Genomic DNA, 26,945 nt, shown 5'->3' on the forward strand with positions numbered 1-26,945 from the left:
ATCGACCGAAGGCGTGCCAGCTAAGACGGTGGTGCCAAAGTCTACCCAGACTGAGGCTCAAGTATTTGCGGGTACGTCGGGGGTGACTGCTCCAACGGAGCAGACACAAAAACGGGGGAGATAGTCTCCAGGGGATGAGCTCCCAGGGGGCCGCTCCAAAACGCGGAGGGTTACTACCCCGAACAAGGGTAGTGGGGCTGGGAAGCTGAACCCCGGTCAGGTACCTCCAAAACCGGGGGAGGAAGGACCTGGAAAGGTCCGTCCACTCAGGCAAGACGGTGGTAAGGGGTTACGGCAGGCTGAAAGTTCTCAGCCGCACCAGACCAGGGAAATAGAGGGGAATGACCAGGGTCCGTCAAGAACAAGAGGAAACCGAAGACGTCAAGGGCCGAAAAGAAGGCCCAGGCGAATGAGGGTAGCAAGAAGTCTAGGGTAGGCGCCAATCGCTCCAGGGGCGATGCCCTAGTCATCACGGCGGACGAGGCTAAGTACTCGGATGTTTTGAAGGCGATGAGGAGTGACGTCAAGCTCGGTGAACTCGGCGCCGACGTACGTCGAATAAGACGTACCCGGATGGGCGAGATGATACTCGAGCTGAAGCGGGGCGTCTCGCAAAAGGACGCCGCCTACAAGAAGTTGACGGAGGAGGTCCTAGGCGAGACGGTCAAGGTGAGGGCACTCACAACGGAGGTGAATCTAAGGGTTAAAGACCTGGACGAGATTACTGAAGTCAAAGAGCTCGTCACGGCACTGCGGCGACAGTGTGAAGTGGAGACGCCCACCGCAGCCGTTCGGCTAAGGAAAGGTCCGGCAGGGACGCAGGTAGCATTGGTTCGGCTATCTGCAGCGGACGCCTCCAAGGTAGTCAAGTTAGGGAGCGTCAAGGTGGGATGGTCGGTATGCCCTGTGCGCATATACGAGCAACCCGAAGTTTGCTTCAAGTGCCTGGAACCGGGGCACAAGCAATGGGACTGCAAAGGCCCTGACAGAAGCAATCTCTGCCGACGCTGCGGATTGGAGGGACATAAGGCACAATGCTGCACGAACCCTCCCAATTGTTTGATTTGTTCTAGCAATGCTGTGAACAGCAAGCACCCCATGGGGGGTTCGATGTGCCCGGCGTTTAAGCGTGCTGCAAAATCAAAGTGCAGGTAAAGCAGCTGGCTTGCTCGGCTTCGCCCGAGTGTTTGGTGTGCGCAGGTTTAGAGGAAACGGCGGAACACGTGTTGTTCGTGTGCTCACGTTTTCGCGCAATGCGTGACCACATGCTTGCCACATGTGGTCTGGACACTACCCCGGACAACCTAGTTCGGAGGATGTGTAAAGACGAAGTTGGCTGGAACGCCGTTTTATCGGCTATCGCCCAAATCGTCTCGGAGCTACACAGAAGGTGGCGCGTGGACTCAAGGATGGCTAGTTCAGGCGCAAATAAGAGGTGGTCCAAGGGATCGGAGTCGGCTTCATGGGTCATACCGGTGGTCATGCTCTGTGGTCGAACTCGATCCTTTTATCGAACAAGTGGCCGCGCGAAGAACAACATGGTATCGTCGCTTTCGCGGCGTCGGTCAACCGGGCGGGTACCGAGCCCGAGGACGGAAAGGGGTCCTCGTCAAGGCTGGGGCAGGCGTAGGCCTCGCGTCGGCAAGTCCCTCTGTGTGCTGGCGAATAGGCCCTATCGCAGAAAGGTCAATTTGGGGTGCACGCGGCATCATCATTCTTGATACCAGTCGTGCAGAGGGAAGCAGGCGCGAAGTCAACCCTGCCCACCTTCCGAGGACATAGGGCGTGGTAAGGCCACCTGGAAAGCCGGCAATGCGTTGGCACGATACCACGGTGTTCTTCCAAAAAAGCGAGTCACGATGTTCGATGCTGCAAGGACACGCAGCTAACCTCGAGGGTGCGTCATGCACTGGCCCCCCTTTGAAGCATTACTTTCTGGTTGTACCGAAGGGACGATGGGCTTGGCGGCAATGGAAACGGTTTAGCTGGTCGGGGCTGCAGTCCTGCCTCCCTCATTGGAGGTGGCCCCTAACCCAGCACTTCCTGGTCAACCCAGGATGTCTGTTGAGCAGATTCCCTTCCATTGTTTAGGAAGAAAAAAAAAAGGACAGACAGACATGTGCTCAGCTCGTCGAGCTGAGTCGATTGGTATATAATAGTATGGGTCTCAAAGGCTTATATAAAAAGTTCGTTTTCGGAGTGAAATGATAGCCTTTCGGTACAACTTAGTTGTACGAGAAAGGCAAAAAGTGTTCAAACGTTATTTAGCACGTGGTACCACAGAGAAGTGGTACCGAGAAAAGAATAATGGAACATCGTGAAACGGAACGCAGAATCAAAACAAAACAGCAAAGAAAGCAGCCAGAAACCAGTTTGTTTGATGCTCATAGAGTAACCAAAAGTTCAAATTGAAAAGTGAACTCCGTTAATATGAATGAGGTACCGTTCAAATTATCGGGGGTCCATGCCCGAATAAAAAAAGTCCAATAGAGATACAATAGAAAATATTGTAGCAAAACGATAAATTTAATTGTAATTATAATAAACTCTATTGTTATTATAATAATTAAGAATATTGTTTTCCACCATAAATCGTATTGTAAATGGCAGTTTTACAATAGAAAATAGGGGTTGTTAGTTATTGTAATAAAATAAAATCGTTTTTTTTTTTCGCATAAATGTTTGCCATTACAATAGAATTTATTGTAATTCTTTTGTCAACATTTGCATGTCAATAGATTTTATTGTACGTGTATTGCAACAACAACAAGGCAATTTAATTAGTACAATAGAAGAACAATAGAATTGAATGTTCTTTTATTCTTTATTAAGGTGTCTTTGACCTGATCTAAAGTTTTATAACTAGCAGCACAGACAAACAGACATAACACTCATGAAATTCTCATCGTTCACTGATTTACTGGTTAATTGAAATAATCATTAGTTGGTCAATCGGCCACAAGTAGCGCGCGCATCGGATTTGCTCGAATTTGACGTTTGTCTTCTAACGCCATCTGGTTCGTAATTTGCCCAACTAAGTGAAAACAACAGATATCGTTAATGTCTGTACGACGATGAATTTGATGAGTGAATGTTCAATGTGTTATGTCTGTTTGTATGTGGTAGCAGGCTACCGTTGATCAATAAAATTACAATAAGCCATTTTATGAAAGCTCAAATGACAGGAGACCAAACACTAATATTTACATTTTACAAGGAACATTTGCGAAAATGAAATGAAATGATGATGACGAATTGATAATGGTTTACATGCAAATTTACCAAAACAAAGACCGAGCCGTCCACTCAAAATTTCGATCAGCTGTTCGAATCTGTCTCATAAAATGGCTTATTGCAATTACTATCTGCTTTCACTTGTTCGACCTCAGCAACGAGAACTTGATTGCCGATTACATTCTGTTGACAGTATCGCGAAACTTCAAGCTTTCGCACATCCACAAAATATTCCGTACTTCACAGGATTCACGCACTTGGCATGACACCGGCCCATTTTCACACATAATCCTTAACACGTAACAGCGATTTCACCAATCAAGCCAATCAATACCGATTACTTTTTTGCAGTAGGTATTCAGTAGGTATTCATATTGCTTCTCTAGCCATACATTGCAAAAGAAACGGCAGGTATTCGTATTAAGGTTCCCCCAAACACACGCGACGGGACAGTCACGACACGATTCTATCGCTTGGCGACAGCGATTCTGTCGACGTTGATATGGAAGCGTAAATAGACCATTGCCTCCAGCGACCAAGCGATAGAATCGCGGCGACTAGTTGTCGCCGTCGCTGCGATGAAATCGCTTAGGTCTGGGGGAGCCTTTAAGCTATTGCGCTTCGACAAACCCCTCTAAAACGAAATTCTTATTGTAATACGCTGGAGTCGCTTATTACGTTTTGCCTTTCTCGTACAACAAAGTTGTACCGAAAGGCTTTAGGATTACTCCAAAAATAAACTTTTGATAGAAGGCCCGGAGACCCATAGTGTTATATACCGATCGACTCAGCTCGACGAACCGAGGTGAGGTTTGTATGTTTGTGTGTATGTGAACAAATTTTGTAGACACGCTTTTTGGAACTTAGCATTACTCGATTTATACGCAACGAAATTTCATTATACTGCCATAACATAATGGGTCACTATCAAAAGTTCTATTTTTTAGGGTAATCCTTTAGTTAGCTTAGTTTTGGCTTAGCTTAATTTAACTTAGTTTAGTTTAAATTGCGTTTCAGAATAATCCTCTAGTTTACAAAAAAGTTGAAAATACGTGTCGTTAGCTAGGTAGGAAGGGAGGAAATGTAAAGACCGGTCATCGGATCGGATAGTCTGCACACCGTATCGAATGACAACGGCCAACGATGCATAAACTTCGCAGCCTCCCGCGGAATGGGAGTCCGAAGCACCTTCTTTCCCCGCAAAAATATCCACAAGGTCACATTGAGATCATCTAACCACGAAACGGAAAACCAAATCGACCACGTTCTAATCGACGGTAAATTCTTCTCCAACATCACGAACGTCCGCACTTACCGCAGTGCGAATATTTAATCCGACCACTACCTCGTTGCAGTATGCCTGCGCTCAAAACTCTCGACGGTGTACAACACGGGTCGAAGTCGGACGCCGCGGCTAAACATTGGGCGGCTACAAGACGGTACACTAGTTCAAGACTATGCGCAGAAGCAGGAAGTGGCACTCCCAACGGAAGAGCAGCTAGGCGCAGCGTATCTTGAAGACAGCTGGAGAGATATTCGATCCGTGATTATTAGCACCACAACCACTGCACTTGGCACTGTGCCCCCGGATCAGATAAATGACTGGTATGACGGCGAATGTGAGCAGTTAGTGGAAGAGAAGAATGCAGCATGGGCGAGATTGCTGCAACACCGAGGGCGAAGGCGAACGAGGCACGATATAAACGGGCGCGGAACAGACAAAACTCGATTTTCCGGAGGAAAAGGGGCAGCAGGAAGATCGAAACCATGAAGAGACGGAGCAACTGTACCGCGTTAATAACACACGAAAGTTCTATGAGAAGTTGAACCGTTCACGTAAGAACCACGTGCCACAGCCTGATATGTGTAAGGACATAAAGGGTAACCTTCTTACGAACGAGCGTGAGGTGATCCAAAAGTGACGGTAGCACTACGAAGAACACCTGAATGGCGATGTGGCAGACGAAGATGGCGGTATGGTGATGGACCTGGGAGAACGCGCGCAGGACATAATTTTACCGGCTTCGGATCTCCAGGAAATCCAGAAGGAAATTGGCCAGCTGAAAAACAACAAAGCCCCTGAGGTTGACCAACTACCAGGAGAGCTATTTCAACACGGTGGTGAGGCACTGGCTAGAGCGATGCACTGGATCATTATAAAGATTTGGGAGGAGGAAATTTTGCCGCAGGAGTGGATGGAAGGTATCGTGTGTCCCATCTACCAAAAGGGCGAGAAACTGGATTGTAGCAACTACCGCGCAATCACATTGCTGAACGCCGCCTACAAGGTACTCTCCCAAATTTTATGCCGTCGACTAGCACCAATTGCAAGGGAGTTCGTGGGGCAGTACCAGGGCAGTGCCGACGACATAGATATTATGGCACGTAATTTTGAGAAGATGGAGGAAGCCTACATCAGACTGAAGAGGGAAGCTAAGCGGATCGGACTAGTCATCAACACGTCGAAAACGAAGTACATGATAGGAAGAGGTTCAAAAGGAAGACAATGTGAGCCACCCATCTCGAGTTTGCATCGGTGGAGACGAAATCGAGGTGGTAGAAGAATTTGTGTACTTGGGCTCACTGGTGACTGCCGAAAATGATACCAACAGAGAAATTCGGAGACGCATATTGGCTGGAAATCGTACATACTTTGGACTCCGCAAGACGCTCCGATTGAATAGAGTTCGCCGCCGTACCAAACTGACAATCTACAAAACGCTCATTAGACCGGTAGTCCTCTACAGGCACGAGACCTGGACGATGCTCGTGGAGGACCAACGCGCACTTGGAGTTTTCCAAAGGAAAGTGTTGCGTACCATCTATGGTGGGTACAGATGGCAGACGGTGGATGGTGGAAGATGACTTGCGAACCCTCCGTAGACTTCGTGGTTGGCGACGTGTAGTCATGGACCGAGCCGAATGGAGAAGACTCTTATATACCGCACAGGCCACTTCGGCCTTAGTCTGAATAAATAAATAATAACGTGTCGTTATCTTTCATTTGTCACTTTTAATTAAACCACCTCCTGTATAGTCCATCAAATAAGTTATTATTCGTCGGTAAATAATAACTGTTATGCATTTTCAAGCAATAGGGACGTCTCTGCCAAGCACAATCAGTAAAACTCATATATAATATTGCATAGAAGCGATTTCCATCCGGCTGATAAAGTGCGTGACCGTTGATCTCGATCAAGATGTTTGCCATCAGCATATAGCTAGTCACGCAATATAATCGAATGTATGGAAAAGCTCGTCTGGTTTTCCCGGTTTGCGAATCTACACCCAACCCTTGCACCCTGCTCGGCAACCGAACGGCGCAATTCATACCCATTTACGTAATGAGACAACACCGGTGCTTAGTGCTTCTAATAACTTTAACCTAGTCTGCCTTTTGTTCGATTGCACTCTGCGATACAATTGCAATCAAAGTGCATGAGCTGGTAGTGCAAGATTTGTTCGCTACTAACTGTCACATCGATTGCAGGCAAATTCCTCAGACATTGGGAAGCACCGATATGGCGCTGATTCCTGAATGACGATTATCTTTTCTAGAATTGTATGTGTATTCTGCTAAATAGTCTTTGTAAGCAACGTAATTTATAACATCAAAACAATAATTTCGCTTAGTCGATTTGCTTATAACAATGTGCATCCTGCAACAGTTTATTTTAGGTACACTTAATGTACGAGGAATGCAAAACGCATTCACATCAGTAAGGGAACAGTGCATAACGCGCCCCCGGGGCAAAATGGCCTTACTCATACTATCTGTTGTGAACGAATATTACCATTACAATTCATAATTAGTTATTCATTATTGTGCTTCGTTGGAAAAAATGAGCAAAATTCCTTCATATACACTCAAATTTGACGATTTGCGATTCTTTCACCTCGCCCGTAAGATTGTAGTTCAATCCATAAAGAAAGAACAAACAACCATGCGTTCACCATTATTTTACAGGTAATTGAGTCATTTTACACCACCATTCGGACGTTTTTAAATGCGTTAGAAAGCCATGAAAACCTTATTGTTTTGAATAGGAGATTATTAGGAAATGTAGCTGGTATTGTAATTTTTGCATCTTGTTGAAATGGTTCGGTATTCTTGTTTATATTGATGAAATCATCAAAAAAGTTCAAGGGGTGCATTTGTTCTCCCATGTAAACTTCGTGTGCTTTTTAATCGCCAGCATGAGAACTTCGATTGATCGCCAAGCAACTTCAGAAATATGTAAAGCGTTCAAAAATGTCATTAGAAGTGAGCTACCAACTGTCTTTTTGTTATTTTCACTATTTCCCATTTACAAGAAACTACCTTCCAGTACCTAGCTGTTATGGGAGAAACAGAGGATATATCGGTGCCCAGAGGAGCATTGCTTTCCTCCAAATGACTTCTCTTCTTAACTCCAGTTGATCCATAATTGATCCTAAAATAAGATAATTGTTGAAGTCACCGATTTTTCGAACCGAACATCAGCTAGTGGCACACACAGTCAGTCTAAGCTGATGTTAAAATCAATAACTAGAATACAGAACAAATTAACCACAAAGCAATTATTTATTCGTAAAGCTATCAAAAAATCTTCATATTTGTACATAATTATCCACTGGATGTATACGCACAAAGCTGCTAATGAAGCGGTTCTTATTCCTCAAATCGAAATCCATTCGAACGGCATTGAAATTGCCGGTTTTTGTATGCTCTATTAATGTTTGCCCTGGCATTGACCGTGTATTAGCTAGATCCAATGCCATGTTAGATTCGGTTTGACTAGAAACGCTATATCAAGTGTTCAGAGTGAATGCTTAGTTCAGATTCGACTTCATCGTTTTAGCAATTATGTTTGAATAATGCAACAATAAAAATATTTTCTTAAGCCAAAGTATATTAATTAAGATTATATAACATCATATTCGTCCATATATTTCGCTTCGCAAAAATATCAACAAATAGCAGCGATTTCAAATTCGCAAACATGTCGTGCGACAAGCAAAAAAATAAACCATACCAATGTCCAATCCGATGTCAACATCCGTCAGATTCCCATGCGCTTTCAGTATTTACGCTAACTCCAAACTCAAACAGACGATACGCATGGCAATAAGCCCTTGAAATGTGTATTCCATTTAGAGCTGGACGTCACCAACGATGGCAAACTCAAATAGAACTCGTTAGGTAAGTTACGTCACGAAATGTTCCAAAATGTGTCATCATTTTCAGAATCAAGAGGACGCTGTCCCAAAGAAAAGTGATGCTTTTGCAGATAGTGTGTCGGCGCGCTTGAGATGGGAGTTAAATATTTCTGGTGTCAAATAAGGAAGGCCGGTTAAACTGGTTTCACAGGTGGCAACAGTGAAGTTTATCGGCTGATGATACACCTTTAACGAAATTCAATCCAAACACGTTTTATTTTAGAAAATCTCACAAAAATTGGCGAGCGAAATTGGCAGATATTATGGCAACACCACATTGCAACACATGGATACTCAAAATTGTTGCATATTAATAGTCTATTATAATAACATGACTTTAATCTCGCAGTGGGAGACTAGTGGCTAACATTCAGGTTGTGAATCAGAGTGGACAGTGAGGATGTTTTAGATAAGAAACATTAAATGAGAAAAATGTAAATCAGTCTCATTGAATGAACACTTGCGTGGGATCAATCATATTACACTATTCACACTGGCGGAGTTAAGCTGGGGCACGTTACCCACCAAATTGAGTATTTCCCTGTAATTTAGGTATTATTTATTGATTCAGACTAAGGTCGAAGTGGCCTGTGCGGTATATAAGAGTCTTCTCCATTCTGCTCGGTCCATGGCTACACGTCGCCAACCAAACCACGCAGTCAGCGGAGGGTCCGCAAGTCATCTTCCACCGGATCGATCCACCTTGCCCGCTGCGTACCTCGCCTTCTTGTGCCCGTCGGATCGTTGTCGAGGACCATTTGTGTAATTTAGGTATATACGCCAAAACTAATTGATTTCCCGCCAGTTATGATAAACCCTGGAGAAACTTCCGAAGGGATTCTTGCAGGAGTTTCCGAAGGAATTCTTTCATAACATCTTCAGCATTTTATTAGGATTTTTTTTAAATTCTTCCGGGAATTTCTTTGTAACTTTATCTAGAAAATATCTCCGAACTTCTCCAAAATCACCGCCGCCGATGTTTAAAAACTATCAAGCCGCCGATCTATTATTGTCAACACCAGATCAAATTTGCAGAGGTCCGAAGAATTTTCAGCACAAGTTCCTACTTGTTGGAACTCCAAAAAATTTTCCGTGAAAATTTCGATGATTTTCCTGAATAACAATTTTCCGATAAACTTCTGAAGAACGGGATGCAACGTTGGCTCATCATGCAAATTAATCAATAATTCAACAATAATACATCGTTTTGTAGAGAGATATTTATCAATGCTTCCTTGAAAAAGTGTTTCAAGTCGACGTTAATACGCATTAAGATTCATTCACTTTTTCAATTGATAAACGTAATAAATTTGCGTGAAAATTTGTTGGGCTCGGTTTGTTAGCAACCACTTAAGTAGGCAGGCAGTGCAAGAGATTTTTCTTTTGTCCAATAGAGTAGTTTTTGGAATGGACTTACCTATTTTCGCACATTAGATGGCCGGATAACAATCACACTATTTTAGAATTCATCTTAAATTCACAATTTTCATTAGTATAGTGACACAATTAACCAAAACTTTTTTGAACAATATTAGAACACTCTTTATCAAAATTCGGCTGACGATTATTGCCTACCTTACAGCTTATACGATTTACAGTGAATACTAATGCACCAACATTCATGGGCCGAAAAAGCATCCAACACCAGAGCCGAGATAAGGAAATTGGCCGAAAATAAAGTCCATTTCGCACGAAACTTTTGATGGAGCGGTTTTTCATGAAGCCATGCTGGCAGCTCGAGATAATCGATGCAGCGGCTCTATACAATCGTGCTTGGATCAGCTTTTCGAAAATCTTGCTTAAACAGCAGAGGATGAATATTCCTCGATAGTTGGTGACGCAACTTCGGCTTCCAGATTTATGGATCGGTATTACGGACGTGGGGCCGTGGGTAAGACACGCGGCTACAAAGCAAGAGCATGCTGAGGGTGGCTGGGTTCGATTCCCGGTGCCGGTCTAAGCCATTTTCGGATTGGAAATTGCCTCGACTTCCCTGGGCATAAAAGTATCATCGTGCTAGCCTCATGATATACGAATGCAAAAATGGTAACCTGGCTTAGAAACCTCGCAGTTAATAACTGTGGAAGTGCTTGATGAACACTAAGCTGCGAGGCGGCTCTGTCCCAGTGTAGGGATGTAATGCCAATAAGAAGAAGAAGAAGATTACGGACGTGATTTTCCAAGCAAATGGAAACACTCTGTCTTGGACGAGCGGTTGAACCCTGCAGCAATTAGGGTCGCCAAGGTAGCACCGCAATTCTATAAAAAAAATGCGTGAGGAAGATGGTCTGTCTCTGGACCTTTAGATGTGTCAAGATTATTCTCCTCGACAGAAGCTTGAACGTTGTGCACATAGTTTTCGTGGGCAGCAGAAATAATTGCTTTATATTACAGCTCGAAATCACGAAGTCTCTCCCTGTCACGTTATTTGTTACGAAGTATCGGCTACGCAGCTTGCGTAGATTGTTTCGAAGGTTAGTTTGCTCAGGTTAACTAACCACCAAGGTTAATTAAAATCAGACTTTGGAGCACGCTTCTTCCTAGGAACGTGTGTGTTGATTACTTTAAGGTGGTTTGGTTATACAACAAAGCCACAAATCGGCCATCTTGGAAATCACGTGCTTTTTCCAGTCGATTTTCAAGAGCACGGATTGAGAGAACCATAACGCACATAGTGGTGATGTAATCGTAGAATCATTTGCTTACTTATGCTATACAATCGACTTCAGTTACAGCACTGTATGAAAAATATCAGGTCGTATTTTACCTATAGAAGCTGGGGTGGATAAACTGTGGTGAATTTATAATTCACCACGGAACTGATTGTATAATCACCTTAAAGAGAAATTTATAGAGGGTTTATAACATTTCGTCCTCTGTATCAGACCGCAGAAATGGTATTAAATCGATGTCGTCAAAAATAGAATTAATCAGATAGCAGTCGCATGCCGAATAGCCATATAGTCATAAAGTTACGAAGTACAATAATTGGTTTATGGTGAATATCATTAGGCAGTACCGCGAGATGAACCGGTCTAGGGCCGAAAATCTCGCAAATAAAAGATAATTCAATTCAATTAGGCAGTAGCGGAGAAGTTGGCTCAATTGTATCAACGATCTCAGGGAGAGTGGTGCATATCAGATCGAGAAGTCTTCCATTTATGTTTACAACATGCTTAATTTGTCTCAAGTCATTGGTGATCATTGTTTGCGTGAAGTAAAGCTTGGTGTCAGTGGAAATGTTGGAAGGGACGTACCCGTTGATATCGACATCGAAATTCATCGAAAGTCGTCAATCAATGGAACTATATCAGACTCAGAGGAATTATCTGCTATGGATCGTACCGCATTTGCATGAGCAACGTATAACTGCATACTAGAAGTTGGCGGAAGATACAAAGCAATTACGAAAAGCGAACGAGGCTTCGACTTGATGTGGACTGAGATTTTCTCCAGTTCAATCAAGTTGGCAGATACACTTTCCAATAAATTTTTGACTGCGACCAAAACGTCACCACCTCGTGAATGATGACTGGTTTAATCGTTGTTATCACTTCTACTTTTGATATTTGCTCGTAGCCACGTTTCCGTGAAAACGAGTACGTCATTGTCACAACTGAAACTGAATAACGCCAAACGAAGTTGACTAATTTTTGTGCGCAACCCTCTCACATTCTGGTAGTTCACAGATATCATGTGGTTTGAAGAATGCCGAGCGCTGGTAGGCGTAACTGGCAGAGGCGGTGTATCGTAGTTTGGTGGCTTGCTGGCTGAGACGATATAAGGAGTGGCCTGAAGTTCTCCAATCAAACTGCGGCTGGAATCACGTGAGATGCCAGGCAGTGAGCCGATCCTACTAAGAGTGTACTTGCATGTAAGAATTATTTCGGAAATTTATTAAAGCATGGAAAAGTTTCCGATGGAAATCCTGGAAACAATTTTCGGACGAGTTTCCAGAGGAATTTTCAATAAAATTTCCCAATGCATTGTTAAAGGAATTTCCGAAGCACTTTTTAAATTAATTTCTGAACAGATTCCCGAAAGAGTCCTCAAAAGAATTTCTGAATATATTTTCTACGAGGAATTTTAAAAGAATTTTCGGAGGTTTTAAGGAATTTCTGGAAGAATTGCTGAAGAAATTTTCGGAGGAGTGTCCGAAAGAATTTTTTAAGGAATTTCCGGAGGAATTCCTGAAGAAAACTCACAAAAATCCAGAAGAATGTTATTTAGGAATTCCTGATTTAATTGCTGAAGGAATTCTGAAAAAAAATCCTTAAATATCATTTGACAGAAAGGGTCATTTGGCCGAAAGGGTCATTTGGCCGAACAGGACATTTGGCCGAATAGATCATTTGAAAAGTGAGACGTCTCACTACCCACTTCGCACTGCTCACTTTTCGCAGTGAGAAGTGAGAAATGAGGAGTGAAAAGTTAGGAGTGAGAAGTGAGACGTCTCACTTCTCATTCCTAATTTCTCACTTCTTGCTGTAAAAAGTAAGAAGCGCGAAGTGAATAGTGAGACGTCTCACTTCTCACTCTTCATTTCTCACTATGAAAAATGAGAAGCGTGAAGTGACTACTGAGCCGTCTCACTACTCACTTCACGCTTCTCACTTTTTACAGTGAGAAGAGAAAAATGTAGAGTGAGAAGAGAAGTAAGACGTCTCACTCCTCATTTATCACTTCTCACTGTGAAAAGTGAGTTGTGCGAAGTGGGTAGTGAGACGTTTGCTACTCACTTCGCGCTTCTCACTTTTTACAGCGCGAAGTGAGAAATTAGGAGTGAGAAGTGAGACGTCTCACTTCTCACTCCTCATTTCTCACTTTTTAAATGACTTATTCGGCAAAATGACCCTTTCGGCCAAATGATCCTTTCGGCCAAAAGACCTTTTCGGCCAAATGATCCTTTTGGCCAAATGACCATTTCGGCCAAACGACCCTTTCGGCTAAACTACCCTTTCGGTCAAATAACCCTTTCGGTCTGTTCGGCCTAATGTTCTGTTCGGCCAAATGGTATAAGGAATTTCCCTAGACTGAATAGCTTTTTGTGTCGGAGCCAAACATTAAAGATTATGGTTACGTTGTTCCAGATCTTATATCGACAAGTAGTGTTATTATTTGGTAATAAAATTAAAATAAATTAAGTTTCAGTTTTGTATGTTTTGCTACAAAAAGCGGTAAATTCGTAGAGAAGCAATAAAAACCACTTGTTGTTCAGACGGTCCAACACCTGATTGAAGTGGAAATGTAAGCAAACTATATAAAGCCAGAGTCTTGCGCTTTTGTGCTCCCTCAAGTAATACGAAGAGAGAAATTCGAAGAGCGAGAAATGTTTGATAGCTGAGTAACTGCAAAATAGTATTTCTCATGGGATTGATTTGAAAATATTCCTGTACTCGGTTGAGTACAAAAAAGCGGTTTTACCCGCAGGACCCAGGTTCTTATTGCTGACGCTTATCAATTAACCGATGATGCCAAAATTGCTGATGCCCCTCCATTACTCAAAGTCACGTGCCGTTGAGCGTTACGGAGCCAAAACCTTTAATTTGCTACTGTAATTTGATTCTTATAAATCAACGTTAGCTTGAAGGACGGTTCATTTAAAATTAGGGAATACAACAGAAAATAAAATAGAGGAATTTTAGAACGGCTAGGCAAACATATTCTTGGAAGATAGCAATAAGTGTAAGACATTTGAGAGGAATTACCGGCAGGCAGGGAAACGAATAACTAAAACAAAAAATCTAACGTGACAATCACTCGTGCTTTTATAGAAATCGTAGGTGCGAAATCAGCACAGCTTTACTGGAAAAATATTTCGATGAAAACAGTGAAAGGCACTAAAATTGGTACGGCTGAAGAATTAAACGATAACCTAAATGTATAATACGGTTGCTGTATAAATGCTGTATAAATGTATAAATTTAACTGCAAATCACTGTTTTTCCGATGTTTCTGCATACATTTTTCTATATATACTTCCAACAAGTTTAGCACCGCCCAAACGTTGACCAATTTGGATGAAATTTTGTCCAGAGCATCTTGGCATTAAATAGAACTAATTACTAATTTTCAAAACAATTTACAATTTACTAATTTTCCGGAATTTCTTCGTCACATCCTCAACAAATTCCTCAGGAAGTTCATACACTAGGTCGTTGGGAAGTGCTTCAAAAAATTCCTCTGGAAAGTTCTCCGGATATTTTTGGAAGTTTATTCAGGAATTCCTCTGGAAGTTCTTCCAGGAATCACTTTGAAAGTTCCTCCAGGAATTAGTTGGGAAGCTCTCCGGAAGTTAAGCCAGGAATTGCTCCGGAAGTTGAGTTCGTCTTGAAGTTTCTTAAGGTATTCTTCCGGAAGTTCCTGATAGAATCTCTCGTGATATTCCTCCAGAAATGCGTTCAGAAATTCCTCCATCATTTCCTTATGAAGTTGCTCCAGGAATTCCGCTGGATGTTTTTCCAGAAATTTTCCCGAAGGTTATACCAGAAATTTGTTACGATGTTCTTCCAGGAAATCATCCAACTTTTCCAGGAATTCCTTGGGAAGATCCTTCAAGAATTCTTCCCAGAAATCCTACATAAGTTTCATCAAAATTTCTCAGAAAGTTTCTTAAGTAATTTCTTCGGAAGTTTCTTCAGGAATTATTTTCGAAACTCCTCAGGGAGTTCGTCCGGATGTCCCCCAATCAATTTTAAAATTTCCCTGGAGTCCAGAAATTCCATTGAAGATATTACGAAATTTACCCGTGAATTCCTACACTCAAAGAAAACCGCATATTGCTAATATATGCCCTGCACTTAGAAAATGATCAGTTACTTTCACGCATGAAAACTATGTGCAATGCTTATGTATTATAGTCGATTCAATCATAATTAATGTTATGTGCAATGTTATTGATTCACATGGAGAAGCTAATAATGTGTATTTTTTCACGCAAATGGATTACATTAATAAAAATATTTAAAATAATGGTAACAAAACTGCTTTTCCGTCGGAACGATTGTAAATTTGGAAGTAAACAATCAAATGAATCATGTTCTAAAAGATATTGGGTTAATTTATCATTTTATTGATCGTATAATAACTAGTTTTATCGCCATCACTGCGTATTGTGGCTTCCGTTTTTTATATAAAGAAAATAGACTCTACGTCTCCCATGAACACGTCTTTCGTTGAGTATTACACTCTGTGCAACCGTTGAGGGAACCGTGTTGATTCCGGACTATGGGTAGAAATTCATCCAAGATGTTTCCTGAAATCAAACGAAATTCTAGACCGAACTAAATGGAATCTGCTTCAACTGTTGCTACGGTGCTACCTCGGATGCTACACAGCAGCTGTTAAATATCCGGTCGAAAGCTTTGGTCCAGCCGAATGACCTCCAACTTAGTCGTCTTCCCGTCATTGGTGCGATCCACAATTTAATCTGCAAAACAACATGTAAAATGCAGAAATATAATAAATTCACGATAAAATTGGTTGCAATAAGGCATTTTATAAGACGCTTCGCGGTGGCCCGTTTATTTACTTCTAATGTTTTGTTTTGGTATGATTCTGCGTGAACATTCCGTTAGGTCCGAACACAAAATAATGTTTGTAACGTTTTACTTTTCATTCGTGCTTTCTTCAGCATTTCATGCTTAGAATGCAATTATATGAATTATCTAACGATACATTTTAAGAATCATATGAAAAACTATGTTCTAAAACCCTGGTAGACGAAAAGTAAAACAGGCAGAATTGATGCTGGGACCCATCGGAATATTCGGCGCGAAATTACCAAACAAACGGGCTCTCACTAATTGTCAAAGTAGATAAACACGAGAAAAACAGCTGTTTCGATCTGTCTCATAAAATGCCTTATAGTTACTTACCTTTTATAATGGGAATTGATTTTGCCGGAGATTATTCTACTGTTGTTTGTTTCGCCTGGAGATCCTGAAGATCGGTTGAAAATCGCGCGATGGTGCGAATGTCGTTACACATCGAATTTATTTTATGCATAATGCAGTTTAAAAATACCACTTATAAACTTTATCACCCGCGCATATTTTTCATAACACGCACATGAAATGAAGATTCTTCGTTAATCCTGCAATCTATGTACTTTGTGCACATAAAATTTATCAGTAGTTTAGTTTGAGTGTACAGAAACCTACCTGCGTATTATTTAGATTTTTATTGATGGTCCCTTAGAATGATTTTTCTCAAGAAATTTCTTCTGAAATTTTCCCTTAAGTTACTTCGAAAATTCCTTCAAGAACTCTTCATAAATTACCTCGAGAACTCTTCGGAAACTTCCACTGAACTTCTTTCGTATCTCATATGAAATTTCTAAACCAACTCAACCCCACTCCCGGAAATTTTTCTAGAAATATTTTTTTTTTATTTTTCTTGGAATGCTTATGGAAATTCAATTGCTAATTCCTCCAGAAAATTCTGATAACCCATAAGTTCCTTCATAAATAGCCCCCTGCTATCCCTCCAGGCATTTCCCAAAACATTCCTCCAAGAAGCCCCCTCAATAATCGTTTTGAAATTCTTTAGTAATTTCCCAAATTTCACCCCTGGACATTTTTTTTAAGCTTTATTTAGGTGTTTTTGAAAATTCTTTTACAATTTCTCCTGCTCCTCTTACTCGAATTCCTCCAAGAGTTTACGCGGAAACCGCTTCAAGAATGTTTTTATAAATCCTGTAACCTCCGGTGACGTCCACACATCTGGGCAGCGGACGTCCAAACATCCCAAACTAGCATATCTCAGGGTCGGCACTGTGCACTAGGGATTACTCACCGTTCTAGCCTGGTCTTTAAAAAAACAACACAATTCACAAGAAGGATGCATGCAAGAAATGTAGCACTAGAAAAGGGATTCGATTTGTCTTCAAATTAATCAATATTCAGTTAATTTTTAAGTTATGTCTATTGTTCCAATTGTTTAACAACCACTGTATTGCTGAATGACAAGTTAGTCATGAAATTACCGGTTCGTGATCAAACATCTTTTGGATAAATTTATATAATACTAAACATCTTCTGGCAATAAATTTACATTTAACGACAATGTTTATTTTATTAAGCAACATTAACATCAATCCTGTGGATTGTGTGTTGTAAACCTTGAAAAGGTTACAATCCTATAGATTCCCAGAAAAAAATCTCGATGGGTTTTTAGAAGATGTTTTCAATGGAACCACAAAAATAATGTCTAAAGGAATTTCAAGAGAAATTCTAGGAGTTGAAGAATGTTTATAAGAAATTTAAAAAATCTTTCAGAGTTTCCAAACTAAATTAATAGCGTCTCATTTACTGATTTAAAATCAAATTAAACTTAAAGTGATAGTCCGAAAAAAAAATACCCGGTCATCGCAGGTGCTGCCAAAAACAGTTATATGTCGTCAAAAGTAATTTTGTTAAATTTAATTTGAGTGAAATTCGGGAAATCAGAGGCAGCCTTAGATAAAATTATTTTATACTAGCGAAAGAAACCCAGCTTTGCCCGGGTGTTGCAAATGCCACAATGAACTTATTTGCAGCACCGCACTCTAGATCAATGTCGGTGCGTTTGTTTTGTTTTTCTCAAAAGCTGAACAAAAATTGTATTCTTATGATTTTTTACCTTTCCTCGTTAAATTCAACACCTTTCCGTATGTACAAACCTTGCGGATTTCAAAACGAATCGATTAGTGAGAAAATCTTGCAAATCGGTCAACCCGTTCGTGAGTTAAATCGTCAGGAAGGACACCCAAACTCATTTTTATTTTAATAGATTTTCCCCATATTTGTATACAGCAAAACCGGTGGCGTGGCACGGCGGCGCACAGGTCTACTATGTAGTGTGTTTTAAAGCATTTTCCAAAATTTTCAACCGAAAGTGAACTTTATATTCTAATATGGGCAATCTCAGTTAACTGTATATCTATTGTGGGTGTCAGCCCATTTATCCGAACGCCGTTCAGTCAAACTGATCTTTTGACCGAGTAATACATAAAATCCTCAAATTGCGAGTAATGAAATGTAGGGAATGAGAAGTAAGTAATGAGAATTGCAAAGTATGAAGTGAGAAGTGAGGAATGAGATAACAGGAAGCGAAAAACCGAAAGTGAAAAATAAAGTGTGAGAAATAAGAAGTGAGATCTAAGAAGCGAAAAGTTAGAAGTAGGAAGTTATATATGATAAATAAGATGAGAGAAGTGAATAGAAAAAATCCATGTGGAAGAAGTGAGAAGTGAGAGAAATTAGAAATATGAAGTGAGAAATGTAAGAGTAAGTAAGGTGAGTGAGGAATTCTACCTTTTTCCTTCTTTGTTCTTTTTTTTTCCTTCCTCATTCTTTTTCCCTTATTCCTTCTTTTTTTCTCCATCCTGCTTCCTTCTTTTTTCTCACTTCTTTCTTCTTGTACCTTTTTCCTTCTATCTGTTTTTTTCACCACTCGTTTCACACCATCCACTTCTAAGGTTTCGCTTCTCACTTCATGTGTGTGTGTGTGCGTCATCCTCTATCCCTCACCCAGCTGGGGGTGGTAAATAAGTAGTACTACGAATAATTTGATCAAATCTCATGCTCCGTAATGGTGCCCTTTTTGTTACGAATACTAGTACCACAAAAAGGATTCACTTCTGAAGCAAGAAATGTTTCTTCAGGGAGTGTGGGGAATGGGATGTACTAGTTATTCATAACAGGTACAGCAAAACTTCACAAGGACGCCCTTATTCGTACTAACTACTCAGGGAGTAGAAGGTCGAGAAGAGCCACCGTTGCAAACCAAAGCGTGAACCGGATACCTGGGACTCCCACAATATCCGCGGCAATAGCAGCAAACGATGCCCTGTGCGTATTTAGTGTACAATGTCATGAACATAGTATTCTGAAGCACTAAGAGAAAGAACTGGAACATGCTCACCAACTTAGTTTGTCCTCCTTTGCTTCCATTGGAAACTTGATCACAATGCCCAACTATGGCCGATTAGGAGGCTGCGTCTGTTCACACTGGGTTAGCAGCTGTGGAAGTTCTGGTAGCTGATACAGTCATGCTGCTTCCTTCAAATAGGATCAACTGCGTCCATGGTATTGAAAAATTGAATTTGAAATAGAATTCTTGAATTCTGAAAATATTTGTTCAAAAGTAGGGAGGCAGTATCAAACATTACAACATAATAACATGAGTGTTATTGATTGTTAGTGAGTATTTCATGGTTTTTAAGCTGCTACTGACTTATTACCATTCACTAGATATAGTAGTTATATGTATTTTAAATCTATTCTCTTTGATCGATTTCCGCATTGCATTTATGAAAGTTTCAAAATTATAATGCTATCCCTTATTTTTCAAATTGAACATAAAATAAAAGTAAAAGCTAAAAAGAAGATACGAACAGTCCTCCTGAGTTCTCCTAAAAGGTCAAACAAAATTTTGACGGGCAATTCATTGTGTTGGTGGATTCATTAAAAACATGAACTTTTTTTTCAATTCAACCAAGATTTAAGTTTTGATCGTTTTTAAGCTAAGTATTATTTGTTAATCATGTCGATGTTTATTGATTTGATAAAGTGGATCATATTGCTCTAAGAACTATTTTATTTCCTTTGAGTTGTTTGTCGTCAATTGTACGCTCTACTCATAGCTCAATTCAATACTTATACACAAGTGAATCACACCAAAAATTGAAAGATCTTTATCCTGGGCCTGAACCAGTTACTAGAAATTAGCAAGGAACATTCTCGAGGAACTCGAAGAGCTAGGCATTCTCAAGAGTTTTTTATGGAATTTATTGATTCAAAAGTTTCAAATTATGATAAATAATTTCAGATGATTTCTATAGTTATTTTTAGAAGATTATTTGAGATTTATCCTGTTTTGAGGAATTGAAAGGAAAATCTAAGTCACGGCAGGAAGAAACCGTGCTTCTACTTTTTCTGTTCTATCAAAAGTTTTATAGAAATTTCTTGAATTAATTGATTGATTGTCCTTATTAAAAAGACTTTGTAGCCCTGGGTTGGCTCATATTTGATGATTCTCTGTTCTAGAATTAGAATCCGAAAGAAATGATTGTGGATCCTATTTTATTTTATTACGCATGTGACAAAACTGAGATTGATTCATACTAAATGGGTCTAAGAGCCTTCTAGCGCTCACTCTAATAAAACAAACATAAAAAATAGCTGATTTTCTGTTTAGATCCGCTAATATGATATTTTAGTATCGGTTCCTCTAACTGGGGAAAAACCTGGAATCTAAAAATTGATTTTGAATGGACACCCTGTAGTATGCTTCTTACAACTATGAATCGAGCGTAATTGAGTGGACTCTACACGATGTGATATAATTTTCATAACGAACATTAGGAATTTAATAAATGTAGTGAACTTTTCTTTAAAGATATACAATAAGGATATTAAAATATACTCATAGTTAATTCAATCAATAATGTGTTTTTGAATAAACACAAGAAAGCATGTTATAGTGTGTACGTTATTCGTGCTTTTAAAATGATGTTTTCCTAAAATTACCGCTAACGATTTTGCTAAGCCAGCCTTTTCAAGGCCCATTTTTGTTGATGCTTCTATTAAAAATAATTGTAGTAAGTTTCAGACTTATCAGTACGTTACGTAGTAATGTGGATCAAATAACTTAAAAATGTTGTCAACATATGGAAAATTCAAATTGGTTTTCATCCACGATACAAAAGCTCTACTAGTGTTTGCAGCAATAAAATCATACGAAGTGGACGTAAGTGTCGTAAGCCATTAATGGAACAATGATTTTTTTAAATTCAACTTATCAGGGAAATGTATAAATTCGGTTACATTTCAAGATATGGTTAGATCCGTAAACGTTTAATAGATTATAGCAAATCGAATGAAAATTTTCAATAGGAGAAGGAGGAGAAAAATCCAAACATTTTGTGGAAAAATGGTACAAAAAATAACATTAAAAATAACGTGATACTTAGAAAACTCCGCTGTACAACAACGACACGGCAAACTTGACATTCGGGAGAAGCTAAGATTTGCACTCCCACAAAATTTTCACGCTTTCATATATATTCTTTAGTCTTCGTGCATCTCTTTCTGCATGTTCCAGCTAAGCAGCGGTGAGAATACCTAGTTGCAGCAGTGATCGCCTTGGCCAGCTTGATTAGAGACTGCTTGAGGCCTTCGTTTTCGTTCCTTGTTTTCCGTCGTTTGCAGTTGCAATTGCTGCAATCGTTTCCTCTATTAAAGGTGAACGAAATGGTATCTTCTCCATTGCTGCAGATGGCATCGATAGAGCTGGTTCATTGTAGCTAGTGCTTGTTTCGTCGAAAAGATCCAAGGTTAACGCTGGAGGGCGGAGTCAAGCCGGATAAGAAGGAATGAGTGCTCCAGATAGGTCCGTGAGTTGGTATCATCACCATATGAGGAGACTGGCTTAATGTACTTCCTTGAACTTCGCCGAATATTGAAATTTTTAAAACTTCGAATTTGAGGGAACACAATGACAGAGGCGAAAAACAAACCGTCCTGTCTGGTCAAGGCCTACTCCAGCTCCCAGGTTTCGCTTCTCACTTCATGTATATTTACTCTCATTTCTTACCTCTTGCTTATCATTTCTTACTTCTCACTTGGTTGGGAATTTGATCTCAACAGAAATTTCGCTTCTCACTTCATGTATATTTACTCTCATTTCTCACCCCTCGCTTCTCATTTCAAACTTCTCACTTGGTTGGGAATTTGACCTCAACAGTATCCGCTCTGCTGCGGAGGACGTCCTTCGTAGCTTAGTAAAAAAACACCTGTCTAGCGTACTAAAGTCGTAGAATCAAACACTTGTTGGGTTGTGTTGGGCCACTACAAAATGTTGTCAAATTTCACCAATTTGTCTATTTTGCTTATATTTGCAGTGTGATCGGAATGGCTAAAATAAATTCTTCGAATAGCAAATATGATTAACTATCAGAGATTCTAAATTGAATTTTCTCAAAAATATGTACTTATCACAAACAAAAATTCATTATAGATGCTCTACGTGGTACTGATAAAAAATGTCTACTCCTCAAAGCAGTTATTCCATTCGTCTCTCAGCTCCGTTTAACAAGCGTGAGTTGCTATCATCCATTTCAAACACGTGACGTTTATAGCCTCTAGTTATTCGTCAAAGTGATAATGACGGCTATAGCTATCCACTATCCACGCAGCCCATAAAATAAACTAAACGGTAATTACTATTAATGTTTATTATCTCTTTGTATATTATTCACTAATAAACTAAATAGGAAGAAGATCTACTCGAGCAGCAACTCGTATCTCCCCATTGCAGTATTCCAGCCTTATAACTTAATTTTTGCACATTATAAGCTAACCACTTTGTTCTGTATGAGTAAAAACCACATAGCAATAAAAAAAAACAAAAAGTCTTCCAACTATCCAACTATTCATAATGCAAAATATTAATCAACCGTATGATTTACTCCTGTTTTGCTTAATTATTCAAAATTAAAAATCGGATCCTAAACTTCCTAACTTCAACCAAACACAACCGTTTTATTCCTAAGTACAGCCGGAAATCATTATCCATTATTACCACCTGGCAGATAAGTGTTGGTTTAACTGCGAGGTTTCTAAGCCAAGTTACCATTTTTGCATTCGTATATCATTGGTCTGACACGATGACACCTTTATGCCCAGGGTTGTTGAGACAATTTTCAACCCGAATATGCTGGACCATGGACCTGTTTTTAAACCTCTAAGCCAGGGAGCGTTTTGACAAAAACATTGAAATTCGAAACAGCAATGCCCACGGTTGGTTGATACAACCATGGAAATAGTCGGATAAACAACTCAAGATTCATCTGCTTCAACTGTTGCAGATCATACTGCTACTCATGTTTCTAAATTGATTTAAGTACGGTTGAATAGTTGTAGAAATGCAAAGATCATGAGACAGTCTGATAATCTTGCCATGATGATTGTGTAGCCTGATGATTGTGTAGGGCATCGATTTGCCCTATGCAGCCCTATGCAGAATTTAAGCTCAATCAAGATCGTTCACGTTTTACAGTTGGAAGAATAAAAAGTTGTTTTTTTCTTATTGCGAATGATTTAAAAATGCATAATACGTCAAGATATGATGTTTTTTTATGGTATAGATTTGATTCTTTTGCAAATTTTTGGGATATTTCAGATTTCAGATAATTCAAAAATTGTCATCGAAATGCGCATAAGTTTCATCAAATCCCAGAATATTCTTCTATACAAAATTTTGGATCAATCGAACAGGATTTAGGATTACCTCTGGAAGTCTGGAATACGAATCTTGAATTTTGTTTTAGTTTGAGCCCCAAAAGTTATCTAAAAGAAAACAAATAGGGAAACTGTTCCGTTTTCCATCTAACTGAACATATAGTGATCTCATCGTGAAACATAGAAATACGTCGCTTCTTTTTGTTAACATGCCACTGCTTGAAAAATCACAAAAATAAGAAACAAATCAAAATCCTTTTCTTTGCTTTGTTTTTCATGGGACGAATATCGGAGCTATGAGATGAAGGCCAGGAGTAGTAACACCATCTTTTTCAAAAAGATATTTATTGTAGCACGTTGATCAATTAAAGGCATCAACAAATTTTGCATACTATCATATTTTGGGGTATGACACTTGTAAGCAATGTTAGTTTTTGAATTTTGATATATTTTTCCCAGTTCCATTTCCATTGCCACCCTAATGCACATCAGGAATCATTTGTTTTTTTTTTTAGGAACATGCTGTTCATATGTGTCACAACCTTTGAGGATCATTATCTCAATGGCACGTGTTGTTAGTAGACCTGATAGTCATCCAGAGCGTCTGCCCATATTGGCGTTTTTATTTCACGTTTGTGCCGGGCCCCAATCAATTTGGATGCGAAACGGAACGATTCAATCATTACAATCACTTTTGCAGCGACGAGGAAACTACTCTTGTGCAGGTCAGCTCGCTTTGTGAAATCTGATTATTGTCATTATCGTTAAGCGTAGTTGCCCGAGTGATGTATAATGCAAGCTACACAGTACTCTGTACCTACTGTAGGGTGAACTACCAGTTTCTGCATATTTTTGAAACGCGCCAATTGTGTACATACAGTTGATTGTGTTTTTTGATGCTCAGTTCATCAATGTCGCAAAACCATATAGTGAGAACCATAGAAAAAACTAAAAAAAAACTCAATTACAGATTTTGTAAAAATCGTAAGGACTTCATTGAAGTGTTTTATAGCAATTTATATACAACACGAAGCAAATATCTCAGTATTTTCCTCCCAAACGGCCTAAATTATTTAGGTGATAATCTTTTCTGAGCTTCAAAACCGGCAAATCGTAAACTAAAATTATACTGTGCCATAAAATTCATCCGACCATAATTCGAAATCTCTGTGTGCACCTTCTGAGAAGTGAGGGTTAATACAAGTTCGGCTCATGTCCCTTATATTCCCTGAGTTGATATGCGCACAGGCGCTTTAACTACCGGTTTGTGGAAATACACACGAGAACCCAAGCATTTGTAGTAGGTACCTACATAAAGGCTGGAACCCAGGCTATCATCCTCAGGTTTCTGATTCCACTACAACTGGTTTTCCAATTCGAGAGATGTGACGATGCTCAACCAGTATCGCAATGTTTATACAACAATTTTAATTCATAATCAACGAGCCCTCATGCGCGAACATCGTTTCACTAATATTGCCAACTGAATCAATTCTATACAAACAGCATAACAGAAAAATCGGGCGCAATGTATTGTTTACACATGTTGCCTTTGTATATCTGAAGGAATAAAATAGACCCCATTGACCCCTATAGAATCCAGGACCTGAAAACCTAATAAGCCTATTACGAGCCAACTATAGCAACAATCGGGTAACTAGCACCGTTTGGTTAGATCGTATGCTCGCAGAAGGAGAGGTGTTTGCTTCCACCCGGAGGTACAAAATTGATCGAGCGTCTAGAACGACTGTAGCAACCGGATGTCGCCCTTATATTATTAAATAAAGTGCGAAGGTGTGGAAGAAATCGTCCATCATTGATTGGCTGATAATAAAATTTGTCCTTAAACACAAAATTACATAATTTGTGGAAACTATGCCTACTAGGGCCTTCTTTTGTCGTGTGGTAAGATGCGCGACTAAAAAGCAAGACACTACTGAAGGTGGCTGAAGCTATGGCAGCTAATGCACGAAAACGGATTTCCGGATAAACTGACACGGTTGATCAAAGCGACGATGGATCGGATGATGTGCGTAGTTCGAGTTTCAGGGGCATTCTCGAGTCCCTTCGAAACCCGCAGAGGGTTACGGCAAGGTGATGGTCTTTCGTGTTTGCTATTCAACATCGCTTTGGAAGGTGTAATACGAAGAGCAGGGATTAACACGAGTGGTACAATTTTCAATAAGTCCGTCCAGCTATTTGGTTTCGCCGACGACATAGATATTATGGCACGTAACTTTGAGAAGATGGAGGAAGCCTACATCAGACTGAAGAGGGAAGCTAAGCGGATCGGACTAGTCATCAACACGTCGAAGTACATGATAGGAAGAGGTTCAAGAGAAGACAATGTGAGCCACCCACCGCGAGTTTGCATCGGTGGTGACGAAATCGAGGTGGTAGAAGAATTTGTGTACTTGGGCTCACTGGTGACTGCCGAAAATGATACCAGCAGAGAAATTCGGAGACGCATAGTGGCTGGAAATCGTACGTACTTTGGACTCCGCAAGACGCTCCGATCGAATAGAGTTCGCCGCCGTACCAAACTGACAATCTACAAAACGCTAATTAGACCGGTAGTCCTCTACGGACACGAGACCTGGACGATGCTCGTGGAGGACCAACGCGCACTTGGAGTTTTCGAAAGGAAAGTGCTGCGTACCATCTATGGTGGGGTGCAGATGGCGGACGGTACGTGGAGGAGGCGAATGAACCACGAATTGCATCAGCTGTTGGGAGAACCATCCATCGTTCACACCGCGAAAATCGGACGACTGCGATGGGCCGGGCACGTAGCCAGAATGTCGGACAGTAACCCGGTGAAAATGGTTCTCGACAACGATCCGACGGGCACAAGAAGGCGAGGTGCGCAGCGGGCAAGGTGGATCGATCAGGTGGAAGATGACTTGCGGACCCTCCGTAGACTGCGTGGTTGGCGACGTGTAGCCATGGACCGAGCCGAATGGAGAAGACTCTTATATACCGCACAGGCCACTTCGGCCTAAGTCTGAATAAATAAATAAATAATATGACCATTTGGTCGGAATTAAATTTTTGGCCAATAATTCACGAATTATGGTTGGATTTTTATTCTAAGCTTATTATTGTATAAATATTGACTATAATAAAAACAACTATAATCCATCTGGGACTCCAGAAGTTTCTGTTAACTCAGGTGAGAAATCCTCATTGACATCCGTATTCGTTTCTTTCGCTGCTGATTGAACTTCATCACGTCCACTGAATTCCTCTAATCAGTTTATCAATGTATCTTGTAGATTATTTATTCAA

General features: G+C 40.3%; 1 protein-coding gene and 1 long non-coding RNA gene across 3 annotated transcripts in view; both read right to left on the bottom strand.

The window, feature by feature from the left end:
* Positions 1–26,945, bottom strand: part of LOC134205129 (ABC transporter G family member 23) — a 323,526-nt gene that overhangs the window by 289,928 nt on the left and 6,653 nt on the right. The window lies entirely within an intron of this gene.
* Positions 15,444–16,505, bottom strand: LOC134206397 (uncharacterized). Its single transcript, XR_009978278.1, has 3 exons — positions 16,311–16,505; positions 15,755–15,862; positions 15,444–15,688 (listed from the first exon to the last, which is right to left on the bottom strand). It is a non-coding gene; the product is annotated as an uncharacterized LOC134206397 (long non-coding RNA).

This window comes from Armigeres subalbatus, chromosome 1 (assembly GCF_024139115.2).
Source record: "Armigeres subalbatus isolate Guangzhou_Male chromosome 1, GZ_Asu_2, whole genome shotgun sequence".
Classification (NCBI taxonomy): Eukaryota; Metazoa; Arthropoda; class Insecta; order Diptera; family Culicidae; genus Armigeres; species Armigeres subalbatus.